The sequence below is a fragment of the Tamandua tetradactyla genome, chromosome 5, assembly GCF_023851605.1.
Source record: "Tamandua tetradactyla isolate mTamTet1 chromosome 5, mTamTet1.pri, whole genome shotgun sequence".
Lineage (NCBI taxonomy): Eukaryota > Metazoa > Chordata > Mammalia > Pilosa > Myrmecophagidae > Tamandua > Tamandua tetradactyla.
The window spans coordinates 40,542,476-40,557,676 of record NC_135331.1 but is presented as its reverse complement, the minus strand read 5'-3'; the positions used below and the strand labels follow the sequence as shown (position 1 = coordinate 40,557,676).

At 38.0% G+C, this 15,201-nt stretch overlaps 1 long non-coding RNA gene across 1 annotated transcript; it reads left to right on the top strand.

Moving 5' to 3' along the window:
* The first annotated feature begins 361 nt into the window (after positions 1–361).
* On the top strand, positions 362–14,087 carry LOC143682372 (uncharacterized). Its single transcript, XR_013175101.1, has 4 exons — positions 362–527; positions 636–1,461; positions 3,076–3,308; positions 14,011–14,087. It is a non-coding gene; the product is annotated as an uncharacterized LOC143682372 (long non-coding RNA).
* The last annotated feature ends 1,114 nt before the right edge of the window (positions 14,088–15,201 follow it).

Sequence of the window (15,201 nt, the reverse complement as noted above, 5' to 3'; positions counted from 1 at the left end):
ATTGAGTAGTGCAGAATTGGAATATTCTCCATACTGGCTGTGAGGGAAAAAAAAATTGAGTAGAGAGATGGAGCCTTAAAAGTAAAATTTTAAAAGTTGGATAATGAGGAGCTTCAGCGTCAGAAGCAACGCCACTGGCCAAATAATAAAGAGGCCCTTTGGTGGCTGCGTAGTTTGGAGCCAGTTGCCGGAAGAGGGGGGTCTTAGGGGACCACGAGAGGCCACAGGACCTGCGCGCCCAGCACCCACGAGCACCTCCCCCTACAGCGCTTGTCCCCGCTGCTCGGGAAGTGTGAGCGCATAATTCAAACTGACAAGAGCCCTGCTCCCTCCCTGATCCAGAAAGAAAGAGGCTTGTCAAGTTGAATATCCTGCTGGCTGCACTGGAGCAGGGCTGCCAGGCATAATGGGGGGAAACTCAAAATGTGCTCTCCATCAGCAAAAGGTCTTGGGTTCCGGCCTGGCAGCTTGCAGAGAGCTGAGGAGAGGTGTAATTGAAGCTGAGATGTCATCGCATTCTTTTTAGAGTAAATGCTCGTTTATTTTTATTGCTTTATTTGTTTTGTTTTTGATTCTTCTCTTCCTTCTGGATTTTAAAGATAAATTTATAAAATACCTTTTTTTCTTTTTTTAAGGAAAATAGAATATTACCAAACAAATTCTTGGCCCAATCCAACTGAAGAATGCCTACCTTAAACCCCCATATATATGCCAGACAGAAGGAGGGTTTAGAAACAAAGTTGGATGAACTTTTGGCTTCGAGAAGACCTACAAGTCCTGTGAGGAAGGCACTGAGTATTCAAAGCATGTGTGAGGTTGATGAAATTTGAAGGCAAACATCTTGATTTTAACTGCTGATTTCCTCTATTTGCTCTGAGATTTTGGGCCAGCCACTTGACTTCTCCTGAATCCTATTTTCTTATCTGTAAAGTAGGGGGTCCTAATAACTAATGCACAATGAAAGGTGTGAGACTCAATTGAAATAATGAGTAAAAAATGTGTTTCAAACATGTGGAGTGCTAAACAAATGTTAGTATACTTTGGCAAAAGCAGCACTCGTCATTTCTAGCTAACCCTGCTAACTTGAGCTTTCTCAGTTCTTCCAGAGATGAGGTCCCTTCCAGTACTCATAGTGTATCTTCCATCAGACTATATTTCATGAAAGAATTAAATACCTATAATAAATACAAGGAAACTGGGATGGGGGGGTGGGGCTAAAAAAATCAAATCCGACTGAGGAAATAGCAGAAGTCTTTTCAAATATAGTTGAGATGGCATAGTTTCCTACAACGGGATACTTTAAATGCCTGAAAACCCATAGTCATCGTTTCCCAGAACTTCCATCAACAACCCCAAGCCACTGTGTGTGGGTATTTCAGAGAAGGGCCATCAATGAGTAAGGCACCAGGAAGCAGTGTTTCGGCCCCTAGATCTGACCTTCCATCTCCATCGTTCACCTGGGTAAGTACTATGTAGGGGTCTTCACTTAGAAGCTGAACTTTCCACCAACTACAGCTATTCCTTCTTATTGTATAACTTAGGAATGTCTTCAAAAATGAGGCTGTGCCAGTCTGAATCTGTGGTGGTCCCCAGAAAAGCCATGCCCTTTGATCCTCATTCAATATTGCTCGGTGGGAGCATTTTGATTGTTTCCATGGAGATGTGACCCACCCAATTGTGGGTGGTAACTTTTGATTAGATGATTTCCATGGAGGTGTGTCTCCACCAGCTGAAGGTGGCGTTGTTTGCTGGAATCCTTTAAAAGGGGAAATATTTTGGAGAGAGTCCCCCTTTTGGTAGAGCCACGTGAAAGCCAGTAGATGCTGCCGTGTTCTCCATGTGCCCTTCCAGCTGAGAGAGAAAAGTTGAACATCGTTGGCCTTCTTGAACCAAGATATCTTTCTCCAGATGCCTTTGTTTCGACATTTCTATAGACTTGTTTTAATTGGACATTTTCTCAGCCTTAGAGCTATAAACTAGCAACTTATTAAATTCTCCTTGCAATATTCCGTTTCTGGTATATTGCATTCCGGCAGCTAGCAAACTAGAACAGATGGTGATTTCTATGAAAGTGAATTAAATTTCATGCAAATCAGTGAGGGTAGGGTGAAAGAGAATGTTGTGGTTGGGTTAAATACAATTTCTGTAATCCAAAAATTTTAATATTGATGTTGTTTGTGAAGAAAAGTTAGGTCAATGGCCCACCCACAAGACTTGCCAAAAAAACACTTACTGAATGAGGATATTGGAGGCTAGAACCTAGAACTCTGCATTAAAAAACGTTTTTTAATAAATGGAAAAAAAAAAAGGGTAAGAACGAAATCTATGAAGTTCCTTACCAAGAAAAAAATGTCATGGTGAGTACTGTAGAATTTGAATCATCATCTTATATTCACATGATATAAGAACACTTGCTTCTGGTGAGAGAATCACTGAATATGCAAAGCACCAGGGACACTGGCCTATCAGCAAGTAGCCAGCCATGAGGAGACTTTCCCCAAGTCTCAGCGAAACCTAGCCTGCCCTGTGGTCTAGGCTAAATGCCACAGCACCCAAATGTGACTCTGTCATTGCTCTTAGCAAATTTTGTTGATCTAGCCCTGTGGGTCTCTCTCCACCTCTTTACTCAAACTTCCTCAAAGGTAACATCACATGTTCTCCATTTTTATATCTAGGGTCCTAGGACAGTGACTGGCCAATTTCATTTGCTCAATAAATGTTCATTGAATAGAACTAAAACTTTGAAGCTAAAGATGCTTACCTCAACCATGAATTTTATAGGAGAGCTGATCCCAGGACAGCAATTGTAGTTGGGAGCCAAGGGTTATGACACATGTGTTGCTTGGTAAGAGTATAGAGCTAAGGCTGGAAACAAAACAAGGCAGTCCCACAAAGGAATATATAGTCTATATCTACTACAAACTGTCATTCAAAGAAAAAAAACAAAATAGAATAAAAGCAACCTCAAAGAGTCAAACATGTGGCAATATTTATTAAGTACCCATTATGTGCTGGGTACTCTGCTAGGTTATGGGGATGCAATAATAAACTGAAAATATATACCTGTCCTTACAGAATATGGTCACACACATGAATATATTAAGGGGCTATGGAGAAAATTTGGAAGACGCTATGAGAAGGTATGATAGATCTCTGAGGAAAAGCAGAGGGAAGATCTTACTAAGAAAATGATACTTATAGTAGGCCTTGAGCAATGGAAGAGCAGCCTATGCAGGTAAAACAAGATCTCTAAAGCCTCTAAAGTGGAACAAAGGTTGTCACTTCTCAAGATATTTAAAATATTTTAGGTAAGTCATTAGAACAATAACTCTTAATGCTTATGATTTAAACCAGTTCACTGTTATTTCCTGAGGCTGGGTGTTCACAAAATCTGTCTACCTGTAACAACCAAAAAATGAGAAGTTCTAGGATGGCCATCCATCCGCCAGCTGCTCACTAAATTGGTTCCTAACAGGTGAATATCTTCCATCATTTTAGTTACATTGGGGAAATCACTTCATTGGTCCCTCCACAGTCTAAGAAAGGAGAGAAAGCATGGTTTTTAAAAAATATTTTATTGAGAAATCTTCACACACATCATCCAACCATGCTATACAATCAGTGGTTCACAATATCATCACATAGTGTGTATTTCACCATAATCACTTTTAGAACATTTGCATCACTCCAGAAAAAGAAAGAAAAAGAAAAAAGAAAGAATTCATATATACCATACCCCATACCCTTTCCTCTCATTGACTGCTAGTATTTCAATCTACCCAATTTTTACCCTTTATCACACTCCCATTATTTATTTTTATCCCTTTTTTTTACTCATCTGTATACACCCTGGATAAAGGAAGCATCAGACACAAGATTTTCAAAATCGCACATTCAGGTTGTGAAAGTGTTATAGTTGTACAGTCATCTTCAAGAGCTACTGGAACACAGATCAACAGTTTCAGATTCTTCACTCTAGCTACTCCAAATCACCATAAACTGAAAAAGGGATTTCTATATAAGGCATAAGAATAACCTCCAGGATAACCTCTCGACTCTGTTTGAAATCTCTTAGCCACTGAGACTTTATTTTGTCTCATTTCTCTCTTCCCCTCTTGATCAAGAAGGCTTTCACAATCCCATGACGCCTGGTCCCAGATCATCCCCAGGAGTCAGGTCCCACATTGCCACGAAGACATACCCATGGGAGTCACGTCCTATGTAGAGGGGAGGGTAGTGAGATCATCTGTACAGTTGGCTTAGAGAGAGAGGCCACATCTGAGCAACAAAAGAGGTTCTCTAGGGGTAGCTCTTAGGCATAATTATCAGTAGGCCTAGCTTCTCTTTTGCAGGAATAAGCTTCATAGTGGCAAACACCAAGACTGGGGGCTCAGCTTCTTGAATTGGTTGTCCCTACTGCTTGTGAGACTATCAGGAATTCCCCAGGTGGAGAAGTTTAATATTTCCTCCTTTCTCCCTAGTCCCCCAAGGGGACTTTCAAAATACCTTTTTATTCTCTACCCAAATTACTCTGGGATATATCAGGGCATCACACTAAAATGTACAAACCAACAAGATCTCATGCCCTATTCAAGATGTCATGTAATTATGGTGTTCAAGTAAACTGACCATACACATTAAATTAGATAATATGCTACCCAAAATATATATTTTGCATCAAATAAACATATCTCCCTTTGGTCTGCACAGAAGTTGAAGTTTGAAAATAAGGGCCATATCATCCATTACCCAGTATTCAGATTTACCTTAATCCTATCTGGATCTGCTTCATTCATATCTCTATTAGAATTCTGATCACTTTTTCATCTTTTCAAATGGGGGTAATGTTGAGAAATTCTGATTTTCATAGCTTCAGAGTTCTAACTCTGAGTCTCAGATATCATATAAATACCTAACTTTCTGGGAATGATCAGAAAGAAGGGTGTAGAAATGAAGACTATCAGTAAAGGTAAAAAGCGAAAAAAAGTTAAATATGACATGTAAAATCCAAAAGACAAAATGGCAGAAGAACATACTGCCTTTACAGTAATAACATTAAATTTTAATGGATTAGCTCCCCAATCAAAAGACATAGACAGGCAGAATGGATTAAAAAACAGGACCCATCAACATGCTGTCCATAAGAGACTCATTTTAGACCCCAGGACAAAAACAGGTGGAAAGTGAAAGTTTGGGAAAAGATGTTTCATACAAACAACAATCAGAAAAGAGCAGGAATAGCTATACTAATATCTGACAAATTGGACTTCAAATGTAAAACAAAAGAGACAAAGAAGGATGCTATGTATTAATAAAAAGAACAATTCAACAAGAAGACATAACAATCATAAATATTTATGCACCAAGCCAGAGTGCTCTAAAGTACACGAGGCCAACACTTACAATACTGAAGGGGAAAATATAAACAACTCCACCATAATAGTTGGAGATTTCAATTCCCTGCTCTCATCAATGGATAGAACATCTAAACAGAGGATCTCATTGTGGTTTTGATTTGCATTTCCCTAATAACCAGTGAAGTTGAGCATCTTTTCATGTGTCATTTAGCCATTTTTATTTCCTCTCTTGAAAAATGTCTGTTCATGTCTTTTGCCCATTTTTTAATAGGGTTGTTTGTCTTTTTGTTGTTGAGTTGAAGAATCTCTTTATATGTTCTGGATAATAAACCATTATCTGATATGTGATTTCCAAATATTGTCTCTGTTTGCAGAGACTACCTTCTTATTTTCCTGACAATGTTCCTTGAAGCACAAAAGTATTGAATTTTGAGGAGATCCCATTTATCTATTTTTTTATTGCTCATGCTTTGGTTGTAAGGTCTAGGAAACTATCTCTTACCACAAGATTTATAAGATATTTCCCTACATTTCCTTCTAAAAGTTTTATAGTCTTAACTCTAATGTTTAGGTCTTTGATCCATTTTGAGTTTTGTAATAGGGACCCTCTTCCATTCCTTTGCATATGGATATCCAGTTCTCCAAGCATATTTATTGAAAAGGCTGTTCTGTCTTGGGTGGGTTGGCTTGACCACCTTAATTAAGAGCAATTGTCCATAGATGAGAGGGTCTAATTCTGAACACTCAGTTCAGCTCCATTGATTAGTAGATCTATCTTTACGCTAGTACCATTCTATTTTGACCACTCTAGCTTTATAATATGTGTTAAAGTCAGACTTCCCTCCTCATTTTTCTTTCTCAAGATAGTTTCAGCTATTCAGGGCAACTTGTCCTTCCAAATAAATTTGGTTATTGGTTTTTCTATTTCTGCAAAATAAGTTGTTGGGGTTTTATTTGGTATTGCATTGAATCGATAAATCATTTCGGTGCAATTGACATCTTAAGTATATTTAGTCTTCCAATCCATGAACACACTACACTCTTCCATTTATTTAGGTCTTCCATGATTTCTTTCAGCACTTTCTTGTAGGTTTCTGTGTATAGGTCTTTTGTATCCTTAGATAAATTTATTCCTAAATATTTTATTCTTTTGGTTGCTATTGTAAATGGAATTTTTTCTTGATTTCCTCCTCCAATTGCTCATTACTAGTGTATAAAAACACTACTGATTTTTTGCCATTGATCTTGTACCCTGACACTTTCCTGTGGTCATTTAATAGCTCTAGTAGCTTTGCTGTAGATTTTTCAGGATTTTTGACATTTAGTATCATATCACCTGTAAACAGTGAGAGTTTTACTTCTTCTTTCCAAATTGGGTGGCTTTTATGTCTTTTTCTTGTCTTATTGCTCTGGCTAGAACTTCCAGTACAGTGTTGAATAACAGTGGTGACAGTGGACATTCTTGTCCTGTTCCTGATCATAAAGGGAAAGCTTTCAGCCTTTCCCCATTGAGGATGATGTTAGCTGTGGGCTTTACATATTTCCCCTTTATCATGTTGAGGAAGTTCCCTTCTATTCCTATCCTTTGAACTGTTTAATCAAGAAAGATGTTGAGGGTGGTGCAATGGTGGCTCAGTGGCAGAATTCTCATCTGCCATGCTGGAGACCCAGGTTCAGTTCCCAGTGCCTGCTCATGCAAATACATAAATAAATAAAAATTAAAAATAAAAAAAGATAAAAGAAAGGATGTTGAATTTTGTCAATGCCTTTTCTGCAGCAATGAAGATGGCCATTTGGTTTTTCCACTTTGGCTTGTTGATATGATGCATTACATGAACTGATTTTCTTGTGTTGAACCAGCCTTGCATACCTGCAATAAATGCCACTTGGTCATGGTGTATAATCCTTTTAATGTGTTGCTGGATTCAATTTGCAAGTAGTTTATTGAGAATTTCTGCATCTATATTAATTACACATATTGGTCTGTAGTTTTCTTTTCTTCTGCTGTCTTTGCCTGGCTTTGGTATTAGGGTGATGTTGGTTTCATAGTAGGAGCTAGGTAACTTTCCCTCCTCTTCAGTTTTTTTGAGGAGTTTGAGCAGGAGTGGTACTAAATTTTTCTTGAATACTGGGTAGAATTCACATGTGAAGCCAACTGGTCCAGGACTTCTCCTTTTTGGGGAGCTTCTTGGTGACTGATTCAATTTCTTTACTTGCAATTGGTTTGTTGAGGTCATCTATTTCTTCTTGAGTCAATGTTGACTGTTCATGCCTTACTAGGAAGTTGTCCATTTTATCTATGTCCTCTAGTTTATTAGTATATAGTTGCTCATAGCATCCAGTATCCTCTCATTACTAATTCTGCAAGGTCAGTTGTTATGTCCCCTCTTCCATTTCTGATACTATTTATTTGCATTCTCTCCTTTTTTTTTTGTCAGCTTAGCTAACATATGAACATTTTTATCACATAGTTGTATATTCATCATCATGATTATTTCTTAGAACATTTGCATCAATTCAGAAAAAGAAATAAAAAGAAAACAGAAAAAAAAATTCATACATACCATATTCCTTACCCCCCTTTTCATCGATCACTAGTATTTCAATCTACCAAATTTATTTCAACATTTGTTCCCCCTGTTATTTATTTATTTTTAATCCGTTTGTTTTACTCATCTGTCCATAAGGTAGCTAAAAGGTGCATCAGACACAAGGTTTTCACAATCACACAGTCACATTGCAAAAGCTATATCATTATACAGTCATCTTCAAGAAACATGGCTACTGGAACACAACTCCACATCATTCACTTTTAATGTTATTACTGTAAAGACAATACTTTCTTTTACCATTTTGTCCTTTGGATTTTATATGGAATATCTAATTTTTCTCCTCTTTTTAACATTATTGACAGTTTTCATTTCTCCACTTCTTTCCAGATGTCTCTCTCCTGTTTTTTCCTACCTGCCTTTAGTATTTCTTGTAGAGCTAGTCTTTTGATCACAAAATCTCTGAGTGCCTGTTTGTCTGAAAAATACTTTAATCTCCCCCTCATTTTTGAAGGAAAGTTTGGCTGGGTATAGAATTATTGGATGGTAGTTTTTGTCTTTTAGAATCTTAAATATACCTTCCCACTACCTACTTGCCTCCATCATTTCTGCTGAGAAATCCACCTATAGTCTTATCAAGCTTCCCTTATATGTGACATATTGCTTTTCTCTTGCTGCTTTCAGGATTCTTTATTTGTCTTTGACATTTGAGAATCTGATTAGTAAGTGTCTTGGCATAGATCTATTTGGATCTATTCTGTTTGGGATAAGCGGCACTTCTTGGATCTGTAATTTTATGTCTTTCATAAGAGATAGGAAATTTTTAGTGATTATATCCTCCATTAGTTTTTCTGCTCTTTTTCCCTTCTCTTTTCCTTCTGGGACACCCACAACACATATATTCCTGTTCATGTTTTCATCCAGTTCCCTGAGATGCTGCTCATATTTTACATTCTTTTCCCTATATTTTCTTTTGTGTGTCAGACTTCAGATATCCAGTCCTCTAGTTCACTAATCCTCTCTTCTGTCTCTTCAAATCTATTGTTGTAGATCTCCATTGTTTTTTCCATCTCTTCTATTTTACCTTTCTTTCCCATAAGTTTTGCAATTTGTTCTTTCAAACTTCAGGGTTTTTCATTATGTTCACTCAGTGTCTTCTTTATATCCTCCCTCAACTCATTGGTTTGATTTTTGATGAGATTTTGCATGTCTATTCAAACATCCTGAGTAGTTGTTTCAACTTCTGCATCTCATTTGAAATGTTAGCTTGTTCCTTTGACTGGGCCACATCTTTGATTTTCCTAGTATGACTCCTTAATTTTCTGGTACCCAGGTATTTGATTTCATTAATTATATTATTCTGGAGGTTGTTTTCTCTCTTTTGCCAAGAGTCTTCTTGTTAGTTGACTTTGTTCTCTATCTGTTCTTTGGCTTTCTATTCCATTTATTCTAGATCTTTAGCTTAAATTCTGTTTAAACAGATCTGAATTTTTCTGTTCTTGTTTTTCTTTTCCTTGCCCTGCCTATTTGGAGCCATTCTTTTGAGGACGGTCTCCTCAGATATTTTTGACCCTAGCCAGATTTTCCCAGACCTGACAGGCCCATGTCTCAGGAAGAGTCTCCAATATCAAGTTTCCTTGAAGGTGAGACTCAGCAGGTTGTCAGAGTTTCCTATGAAACCTCTAGTCTTTGTTTTTCTATCCTGCCCAGCATGTGGGCTTGTCTGCCTGCAGCTTCCCATTAGTGTCAAGTGATGCAGTGTCTTTAATTCCAGCAGTCTCTCCCTGCCAGGTGCATGGTTGAGACCTGGGCTGAGGTTGTTGGTGGGCTTTGATTGCTTCTGTTTTCTGGCCCCTGGGGCCTGAATTCTCTGAAGGAGGCCCCCCACTTAAGCTGGACCTCACCGCCATTTTCTTGGAGAAGATACACCCTTTAGGGAATTGTTTCTTCCACCTGTTTATTTTGCCTCTCAGACATGCCTACTTCTGACCTTACCTGGGGCAGTGCTGGAGCCTGAGAGTGTTTCAGTTCTAATGAGCTCTTAAGAAGTTAAAAAGAGAAAAAAAAAAGAAGAATAAGAAAGCCTTTTCAGAGCTAGATGCCAGCTCCCCGGGTTTGCCAGTCAACAGTGGAGTTGGTATATGAGAGTCTATGTGTCCCCTGGCTCTATGTGCCCCATTTTCTTGGGGTCCAATACTTTTCCAGTATTTTGTGCTGTCCAATTCAAAAAGCTTCTTTTTTTCCATTGGCCCCATCCCCTCTCTGACGGAACAAAAACTCCTGATTCCTTTAGAGCATTCTCCAAGTTTATCTGGTCTTGTTTACAGTAGTCAGAATTTGCTAATTATTTCCAGAATTGGAGCTTGGTTCAGCTTATTCACTACTAGTAAAGCTGTTTCTTTTACCCTCAGGGAACCAACCTGCCATGCCCATGGGGAAGGGGCACCAGCCTCTGTGGCTTGGGAGACTTACAGTTGTGTACGGGATCTTAGTCATTCTACCCATTCCAGATTGGTGAACACTGTGTGTCTGGTCACTGGTGTCCCCCAGCAGCTCCATACAGTTCCTATTTATCAGCTGCTCTGGAGGATGAGCTAAATCCCACACCTCACTGTGCCGCCATCTTGCCCTGCTTCTTAGCCAAGAATGATTTTTGAGTAGTCTCAGTTAGCCAAATATTAAATTTCACAAAACAAGATGTTTTGAACATAGGAGATATTTTTTAGCCAGATGGTGTCTTCCCCCAAAGTAATGACTTATACAGGACATTCCTAGAATCAATCTCTCCTACTTGTGAGAGTTCACATTGCAGTTCAATGTCAGGAGAGCCGGCATGACAGAATATCAGCAGCCAGAGTTCCACTTCTTGGTAGTTCTTTTCGGCACACCTCCCTCCACTAATGTTTATTTTTCCCACATGTTTATAAAACCAGCCTTGCCCCTGTGTATTATCTGAGACATTTAATTTTCCACTGCAAATGAATATTCTAGAAGAATTTAATGTTTTTTCATACTTCTCTTTCTCAAGATTATTTTAAACCTATTGGTATTTTCAAGATGCTCAGTATCACAAGAAATACAAATGATAAAAGGGACCGATTGGGGTTCTTTAATGGCTTCACTCTCATTGTATGAAGAAATAATTTTGTATGCAAGGTTTATTCTTAGTCTAAAGAAAGGACCACTGAAAACTTATTTTGAAGTATATGTGGCATATACAGTGTTTACCCACTAGCTGTTTCAGCCTAAGGAGAATTTTTATAAACAACCAACAAACACTAAAACAGTATTTATAATGGAAATGCTGATATATCATTATTTATCCCTCAGTTCTCTAGCAAAAATTGATTCTATGATAAATAAACTCTCATTATCCAATCACTGGTCTATGTAACAACACTGACAAGTCATGCCACAGGCAATAGAATATCACTAATGAAATGAATTAGTATATTTTTTACAAAGGGCCATTGGGGAATTGGAAATGTGTGTTTTATAGCAAAGCTCTAAATAGAAAATGTATTTAATAATTCAACCTTTTAGGCAGATATTTTTAACCTATCAAGTTTACTCATTGAACGAATATTTATTGCGTGCTTCCTATGTTCTGGGTACTTTTCTAGGTGCTGGGCATATAGTGGTATGCTTAAATTCTGCTAGGAGGAGACAGAGGGCAAACGAATAAAAAAAGAAAAAATATACATGGCAACTCCAGATTTTGATGAGTCCTAGGAAGGGGTAGGGGAGAATTTAGATTGATAAAATAAAATGTCACCAGAAGGCTATTTTCATAAGGTGAATGGAAAACATTTTAAATCATTTATGATCCTCTCTCTGCTATAACAGTCATTGAATAACTTTAGGCTGGACCCCTGAAAATTGCTGATAATCAACATTTTTCACCCATCAAAATGGCAGTTTCATATGGCTCAAGTTAATAGCTGGTAATCCTAAGAAGTAATAATGGATAGAATTTTAAGTGCTATGATTTTTATTTTAAATCTTTGTTTCAAATTTAGAATTGTTTTGGTCTTGAGTTCTCTAAGACCCAGCATTTTTGTCAGACCCCTGATGTAGAGAAAGGATGAGAACCTTTTCATTCTCCAGGTCAGACAGGTGTCTAAGCTGTCTTCTCAGACTATAAATAGAACTTCTAAGGACAGAATTTCTGAATATGAAGCTTTTAGGGATTAGGAGAGGGCCTATAGAATTTCTGAGAACCATTCAGTACCAGGGCACTAGTTCAAGAGGCCAGCAATGCTAGTGGAGACTTGATGTCCTTGCAGCCAGTTAGCAATGGCTTAGTTGCTAGTTCAAATTTGCTTAGTTGCTTAGTTCAAATTTGTCAATGCCAGCGGGGTAGCCTTGAGTATGCCATACGACTTCTCTGAACCTCTTTTGCGTTTCTACTTCTTTTAAATGAGAATAATGACCCTATCTTTCAGGATAGTTGTAAGTGCTTTAGATATAGTAGAGCGGCATAAAATGCACATTTAACCAGGGGTAAAGCATATTCAAAACCACACACTTCGGCCATGGGGTGGGGTATCAGGAGAGGGAGGAGGGAGGGAGGGAGAGAGGGGGAGAGAGGAAGGAAGGAAGGAAGGAAGGAAGGAAGGAAGGAAGGAAGGAAGGAAGGAAGGAAGGAAGGAAGGAAGGAAGGAAGGAAGGAAGGAAGGAAGGAAGGAAGGAAGGAAGAAAGAAAGGAAAGAAGGAAGGAAGGAAGGAAGGAAGGAGAGAGAGAGAGAGAGAGAGAGAGAGAGAGAGAGAGAGAGAGAGAGAGAAAGACAGAGAGGGAGAGAGAGAGAGAGAAAGAGAGAAAGAGAGAAAGAGAGAAAGAGAGAAAGAGAGAAAGAAAAAAGAAAGCCTCTCCCACACTTATAAAGATCTGGGAGATTCCACTTACTTTTATATTCAAAGCATTAGCTTAGCGGTGTAAATCCTGGCTTCCTCCAGTTTCAGGTCCTGTGCTTCTCCTGTGATGTAATTATCTTGTCATCTCAAATTATTTTTATAGTATTTTGAGGTAAGCATTTCTCTTTAAATACAAGCTAACTATTTAATCTGTGAATCAAAGGAAGAAACAGCAGTCTGCTCCAAAGCTGAAGGAAAAACTGGTTCTGGATTTATTGAGAGATGGAATTTCAGTCTCCATGGAGATATCTTTGTAAGAGATTTACAAGGATAATTTTGATATTAATGAATCAGACTCCTCAAGGTGACTTTAGAATCTAAGCCTGCAGAAGACACAGTTTTAATCTAAGATGCATAAAATGCCCCCAGCAATGCCTGGCAGACAGTAAATGACCAGTATGATTATTTATTCCTCGGAGGGTGAGGTAATTTAGGTAGTAGGACCAGGGCTAGAGCAACTGACTGCTGCAATTTACATTTCTGTGAACAATGTATTTCCTTGATGCAATTTTGCATTTTTCAGTCTTGTTCCAATATGTCACTGTGTCCTGGTCAGCACAATAATTTACAAATTATATCTCATGCAGTGGAAGAATTTGAAAAAATTTATATATTCAGCAAACATTTCTTGGCTGAATTAATTCAAAATTGGTATTCTTTGGGGATCCTTTTAGTTACATTGTTGGTTCCTATTTTTGAACTAAGTATTTTGTCCTATAGTAGATTTAAGTAGATAACAAAGCCAAAACTCTCCATGGCCCTCTTTCTTTTTCTGGGTCTCTCCTTCAAGAAAAAGCCTTCTAAATCACAGAATAGGGAGCAGCTAGGTCTATATCACCATCTGTTTGATTGGCAAACATGCCCTGAAAATTTATTACATGTTTTAATATCACTAATGACAATAAGGACATTAAACTATTGGTATCATGTCAGTTCTTATTTATAAGTTTTGTAGTAAAAAGTTAACAAAGTATTTTTCCCAACTCACTTAAAAAAAACTAGTGAGCTTTTAGTGATAAACAGCCTTTCTGTTGTTATAAAGTAGATGCATATCTTTCTGACAGTGCATATTAAAATCTTGATGCTTTTGTCGCATATCTATAGTTTTCATTATTTGTGCTCTCCAATGGATTTGATAAATTGAAATGTAGAAACAAATATTTAAAAAATCACCTGTGTTCCATTTCTAGATGCATGGTTCAAAATCCAGGTGGCAGGAGTTGGGGAAAAGGAGAAAAATGCATATTTGAAATAAGCTAGAGGAAGAGATGGACCTCCTAAAATAAGCTGCTTCAGTAATAAAGCTCGTATTCCTATAAGCTTTCTAAGTAATATTTATTTAAGCAGTTAGATTGCCAGCCTTAAGAATCGGAAATATATACTGAGCAATTTGAAAAAAAAACCTTTCTCATGCAGCATGTCTGTTGCATTTGGCAGAAGTAGCTTCCATTTGGAATATTCATAGTTTCCAATGTTTCAAGGATTTCAGTTGCTCATTTTTAAACTGAGAGCAAATCATCAGCCAATCCATGTGGGTTTTGCTCTGTTTTGTTTTTGTTGTTAGTGTTGCAACTGCATTTACAAATAGCCTGTTTAGATAGAACAATGTTTTCATTAGTAAATACACTGAGGGAATCAGTTAGCTGTGCAGTCTCCACCTGTCTTTAGAACTGCTGGTGGGTGCCCTGCTCAGCCCTGCACCAGAGCTCCCAAATCCTGCTAACTCTGGGGATTATGAACGGAAGTCCAATCACTCGATACAGAGGATCATAAAACGTTGTCAAATGGTCAATAATATCATGGACACATGATATTATTCCCCATGACTCTACGAAGAACTAAGCTCTTAGTGCTTCCATGGGTCAAAGGAATGGAGAATGGATGGGGCTAGAGAAAGTCCCCAGCAGGCTCTATTAGCAAAACGAGAAGTGTCTCATATCACAGCTGAGTTGTACATGGAGCCCTGCTCTGTCACATACATATATCTCAGGAATATAGGACAAACTGCTGGACTCTGCCAGACCAGAGTCTCTAACACAGACTGAACATATGAATGACGGTAAGGGAATTTTCTGTAGCTTGGCAAGGAGAATTGAGCCTAAGACCACTGTTTGAACCTGCAGAAGGGGGACATTTGTTTCTTCACCACAGGATACATTTATTTGTTCATTTAGAAAGACACAGAGATATCTTTAAAAATGTCATCAATTTGTAAATGTGAACTTTACAAAGACCATTTATTTAAACAACTTGTTTAAACACTCCACCAGCATACAGTGACTGAAAAGGGACTTGAACTTAAAGATGCAGGGTGGTCTAATATTATGAAAGGAATGGATTCTTGAAGACCTCACATAATTCCAAATACACATGATTTAAGA